We start from the raw sequence: 6,344 nt of genomic DNA, 5'->3' as shown, positions 1-6,344 counted from the left end.
GCAGAGGGAAGACCCTGAGTTTGGAACTCAGAGAAGACTACAACCCCCATTGGAGTGAGCCTGACCAATTCACCGTGCAGAGGGAGTATTTAAGTCTAAGCCGTGACACCTGCGATTTAGTACAGTGAATGATAAGTTAGAACAGTGAATCATTTGGAGTTTTTGGAAGTTAATTGTATGCCAGCATGTCTAAGTAACTTGAGTACTAATAAAGACTTTGTTGTACTAAATCTTTGTTTGAGAGTTTCTTTGTTTGAGACATCAGTTGATAGCCTGTAGAGGTAATAGGGTCAACGTCAGTAAGCTGAGGAGTTAAAATTCTTAACAACATACCAACAGCTGGAAGAGATCTACAGTAAATCAGAAATGGGGTCGTCGGATGCAATGAAAGTCAGTTGAAGCAAGCAGCTCATCTGAGAGCAGGATATGAAGAAAAATGTTGGCGATTTGAATTAACCAAAACGAAGAAAGATGGTTACAAGAAGTTGAAAATTGCTACACTTGTGTTTGGCAAGAAGTTGCCCCTAAACAGAAGGGAAGGGTGGGGTAGAGTGTGAGGTAATGGCTGGAGGAGCTTTTGCCTGGCATCTCCATAGAGATTGTTGGGGGGGGGGCGGTGTGACGGGGAGAGTGGTGTGAAGTTGACATGGATCGATAAATGCTTCTGTGAAATAAAGAGTAAGAAGGAAGTTGCCTCATGAACTTTGACTGTGTGTGTAGCAGTAGAGCTGCTGCCTTACAGCACCAGAGACTGGGGTTCAATCCTGAGGTTGGGTGTTGCCTGCGTGGAGTTTGCATGTTCTTCCAGTGATTACGCGTTTCCTCAGGATGTTCCGGTTTCTTCCCACAGCCCAAAGGCATGCAGGTTAGTAGGTTAATTGACCACTATAAATTGTCCTTAATATGCATGTTAATCGTAGAATCAAGGGGTTTTTGATGAGAATGTGAGGAGAATAAAACAATAGGATTAATGTAGGACTAGAGTAAAATGAATGGTCAATGGTCAGTATGGATTCAGTGGGCTGAAGGGCCTTTTCCATGCTGTGTCTCTCGCTGATTGGAAGCAGGTTGTGAAAAGAGAAAACCTTGAGAAAATTGTGAAAATGTTTAGAAAAATTTCATGGGTTTTTAAATTTATAAACAGTAATTCTGACTTACCCCCAACTTAATATCATAGGCAAGGCCACAATATAGCTGATAGGTTTCAATAAAAAGACCCAGGGAATTGGATAGAATCAGCAGAATCTTTCAATAAGACACACAATTCTCCCACTCATTTATCAGTAGGATGTTTCAAATGTTTTTGTCCAGCATGTTGCCACTTAATCATCATTAACATAACTCAGTGCATTCATTCTCCCATTCATTTCCAAGATACTGACATCCAACCCACTCATTTTCCATCACAAATTAACCATTTAATAGGTTTTTATTTCAGATTGAGAATTGACAGTACTTGGCTTTTTTGTTCATCATTTAATCCATTGATTCTCAATTTATTAACTGCCACATCAATACTCAATCTACTTTACCACTAAAAAAAAACCTTTTATGCATGTAAGAACTGATATCAATTGTGTAAGAAATAAGCTGCAGCATTCCGTGTTGTCTCATGGATTGATCACAAAACAGCATTATCTTCCATTGTGATTTCAAACAGGAAGAAAGGTCAAGGTAGAAGACTGAGGAGCACGAGTCCTTTGAAAACAGCATCCTGTAAACATACAGGATGACGAGGGAGAATTATTGGCTTCTCAGCAATCTGGACCCTGGATATAGTTGTGTCTTCAAGCCTTTACGTACACAGGAAGTGACAGACTGCACCACTCTCCTCCTCTCCCCACATCCTAACCAGGGCAAGTTAACTACTTCATAAAAAAAGTTCTCTTTGCACTTTTAGAACCTATCAAGAAACTCCATAACTGAATATTTGTGCCAGCAAATTGTCTTTAGCTACATTAATTTAAAGTTCCTGCTGATTAGTGAGTGCAGCTCTCTATCTGATGAAACACATATATAATCTTTGTTTGCAGCCTTGTAATGCAATTTGAGTTTCTCGGGGAATTGCTGAATAGAGAAAAAACAGGGATTGCATTAGGGTGGGGGCAGTCTCCTGGATAAATTGCTATTAAATGATCAATCCATCAATTGCCTACCTTAGCACATCATAAATAAACATAACAGTGCTGTAACGATGAGCAAGATGGGAAACTAGTATTGTAACCATTCACTGGAAAAATCCCGTTAAAAAGGTGGTTTTGAAAATTCAAGTAATCCAAATCTGTGGTAAAGATAAACAGTAAAAAAAACCATGCGAATGGAAATGTAAATTTATGTGCACACAAAGTGCAAATATACTTGAGATTTATTGTTTCACTTTGTTAAATTTGGGATAAAACTTGCACAACACCAGAGCCACAGACAGGGTTTATTGCTTTGACTCAATTTCTGATGGAAAGTGGTTAAGAGCTTACTCTGAAGATGAAATTGCAATTTTAGAAATAATGTCTTTAGAGTGTTCTATTTACAAAAGCTACTTTGCCACACAGCTATAATTTTGGTGTTTTAAGATTTAAGTGGCTGAAATGCCTTAGCTTCCAAAAACAGCCAATGGGATCCTAGATTTATAAATGATACATTACAAAATCTAAAACATATCATGGCTGAGGCCAATATGTGGATACTCCACTTGGTTCTGGAGATGCTTTCTTTGGAAGGATTTAAGCCCATGCAGAGATAGGTAATTCATTCACATAATATCAAACATGGGTTGAGACTTTTGGTATGAGCAGACTCAGAAGCTGGATACTTTGCAGGATGCACCCTAATTGGTGTTCAAAATGATGAGAACATGATTAATCGTGAAAATCCATTTTCTGTGAATCACTGAAGGCATAAATTCATAATCATAAGAACAAAAGGAAAAGATTAAAGAATGTTTCCTTGTCAGAGGTCTTTTAGCAAATGGACCATCAAAAGTGTAGTAGCAGAATCTAAAGCTGGTTTTAAAAAGGACCTAATTAGTTCCATTCCACCATTCCTTGGGCATAGTCCAGCACTTTTCCCTTTCATGCATGTGTCTAAGTTTGCTTTTCAGAGTTGGTATTGAAACTGCTTGCAGCTTTTTCATGCAGTGCATTGCTAATTATTTATCTTTGCGTAAGTTCTTTGCCCTTCATTCACCCTCCACGTGCAAAACATTTCCCCTCTGGTCATTTGCCACTTATGTCAAAACTTGGCTGGTCCCCAATGCTCCTCCCATTTCCTTTCAATGTAATTGATCAACACACTCAATTTTGAACATTTCTATTAAAACTTAGAAAATTCCCAATTACTCTGAACTAGCCATATTTTAAATCTTTTAATCCTTGGTATCATTTTATAAACCTCCTTTGTACTTCACTTTAGGCCTCAACATACTCAAGAGCAGCTGAAAGAATGGGACATAAAATTCTGGATGAGGCATTATCAGTGATTAAAGACTAGCGTGTACATTATGCTTTTGTTCTCTAATGCTTCCATTTATAAAATCATGGATCCCACATGCATTTAACAATTTCTTCGACCTTTGTTTGCAAATAGACACAGAGTTCCATAACTTCAAAGCTGTGGCATTTAACTTCTCATCCTCAATTCTAAGGGGACCGCATTTCAATTTTCTGCTTTAAATTCCACCTTCTTGTATATTGCACAGGGTGAATACTTTAGCAGTACTTAAAACAACAATGTATTATTGCTAATATAGAATGCAATTTTAATTTACCTCTTTGGGTCACCAGTATTTTTACAGGGCATCTACCAGTCTAATGAGTATTCCTGTTGCACTGAGATAAAGCTATGGCTGTGCAGACAGAAGTTTTGCAGAGCTCTTAGGAAATATAGCCAGTTTCAAGCTGTTAAATAGAACAGCTGCAGATATAAATTCTCAGAAAATAACCAAAGGGACATGTTGAAAAGAAAAATGATGCTGTTCTTTAAAGTGTGGAGAAACCTGGATAGTGCCATTTTAACAGATAACTGGAGCCGGGTGATTATCAAAAAGCTGAAGGGGTAGCTAGTTGGAAAAGGTTCAAATTAAGCTCAGAGGACCAATTCTTATAATAAAATGACTGCTGTAAAAGCAGCTGATACGTTGCTCTTCAACATGTTAAAAATAAATCAGACAAAAATACAGGAATGGGTTAACATCAAACAACTAGATTTATATAGGTACAAATTAGGAGCCACAGTAGGGTTGAGTGGCTAAGTGACTTACTTGGTCACTTGTAAGATCATTGTCGATCTGATGATAACCTTCAGTTTACATTCCCAACTAGCCCGTGGTAATCTTTCATCCTCTTGATTATCGAGAATTTATCTACTTCCACCTTAATATTCAGAGACTACCTCAAAGGGCAGTCGAAGTAGACTTAAGTTTTATTTTCCATAACGTGCTTTAAGGGGTGGGAAGAAAGAAGGGAAAAGAAAATGGCAAAGATGTGAGGAGCTCGTCAATTTCATCACATCGATGACGACATTGGTGCCGCTTTCAGGACCCATGCAGAGCTTGTCATTTTCATCAACTTTCACCCTGCCCGCAAATTCACCAGGCCCATCTCCGACACCTCTCTCCCCCCCTCTTGATCTCTCTGTCACCATCTCAGGAGACTGATTATCCACTGACATCTTCTACAGACCCACTGACTCGAACAACTACCTCGACTGCACCTCTTTCCACCTGCCGCTTGCAAGGACACAACTTCTTTTTCTCAGTTCCTCTGTCTCTGCCACACCTGTTCTCGTGATGAGGCTTTCCACTCCAGGACATCTGAGATGTCCTCCTCTTTCATAAAACAGGGTTTCATCCCCTCTATCAAGAGCCCTCACACACATTTCTTCTATTTCTCATTTTCCATACTCTGCCCTCTGCCCTTCCCCAGACATAACTGGATTAGAGATCCCGTAGTCTTCACCTACCACCCCACGAGACTACGCATCCAACATATTCTCCACAACTTCTGCCATCTCCAGTGGGATCCTACTACCAGACACATCTTCCCCTCCCCACAGTGATCACTCTGTGACCCTCTTGCCCACTCATCCCTTCCCACTGATCCCCCTCCAGGCACTGATTTCTGCAACTGTGTTAACCATTACACCTGCCCTGACACCACCTCCCTCAGCACCATTCAGGGCCCTAAACACCCCTTCACGTGCGAATCCATCGGTGTCATTTATTGCATCTGGTGTGGCCTCCTCTACATTGGTGAGACCAAATGCAGATTGGGGGGGGGGGTGGAGGGTGGAAAATCACTTGGTTAAGCACCTTTGCTCCGTCCACCATGCCAGCTGGGATCTCCCAGTGGCCAGCCATCTTACAGTCCACTTCCAGTTCCCACACAGACATGTCTGTCCATGGCCTCCTCCACCGCCAAGTTGAAGCCAGACTCAGATTAGAGGAACAGCACCTCATATTCTGCCTTGGTAGTCTCCAACCTGACGGCATGAACATCGATTTATCTAACTTCCAGTAACCACTCCCCTCTGCCCCCTTATGCCACCAGCCTCCGTCACCTCATCTCCTTTCCCTCCCCCACCCAATCTGTCCATCACCCACACATTCCTCTCACTGGTTCTCCTCCTCATTTCCTTCCCTTTATTCCATGGCCCACTGTCATTCCATCTTCTTCAGCCCTTTGTCACTCCCACCCATCACCTCCCAGCTTCTCACATCATTCCCACTCTCCCCCTCCCCCACCTGATCCACCTATCACTCCACCCCTCCACCTTTTTATACTGGCTGCCTCCCCTCTTTCCAGTCCTCTTTCTGGTCTTGACCCAAAATGTCGACTGTCCATTTCTCTCCATAGATGCCGCCTGACCCGCTGAGTTCCTGCAGCTTTTTGTGCGTTGCTGTAAAAGAAAATGACAGATGGCCAGAACAAAAAGGTCCAAATATGGGGACAGAAATATCTTGCTCTTATGTTTTGTTCTGGTGAAACTTGCATTAAAGGAACCTTTCCTCAGGAGATTACAGTAGAAACAAAATGCTGTAAAGCAATATGTTTAATGGAGTGAATGGGCTTTCCTCATTTGTTTTTCTCCTAAGCTTTTACCATTTAAAAGTGCAGAAAAACATTAGGGGCTGTTTCCTAAAAAGACCTGTCTTAGAGTCATATAACATGGAAACAAGTCTTTCAAGCACACCATGTCTGCACAACCATCAAGCATCCATCCACACGAATCTCATTCTTTCCCATCAACTTCACCTCATACCATCCTATTTTCCTTCCATTTACCTACACCAGGGACAATTAACCTACCACCCAGCATGTCTTTGCCGTGTAGGAAGAAAACAGATAATG

Source organism: Pristis pectinata, chromosome 18 (genome assembly GCF_009764475.1).
Source record: "Pristis pectinata isolate sPriPec2 chromosome 18, sPriPec2.1.pri, whole genome shotgun sequence".
In the NCBI taxonomy this organism is placed as follows: domain Eukaryota; kingdom Metazoa; phylum Chordata; class Chondrichthyes; order Rhinopristiformes; family Pristidae; genus Pristis; species Pristis pectinata.
This window is presented reverse-complemented; position numbering follows the sequence as displayed.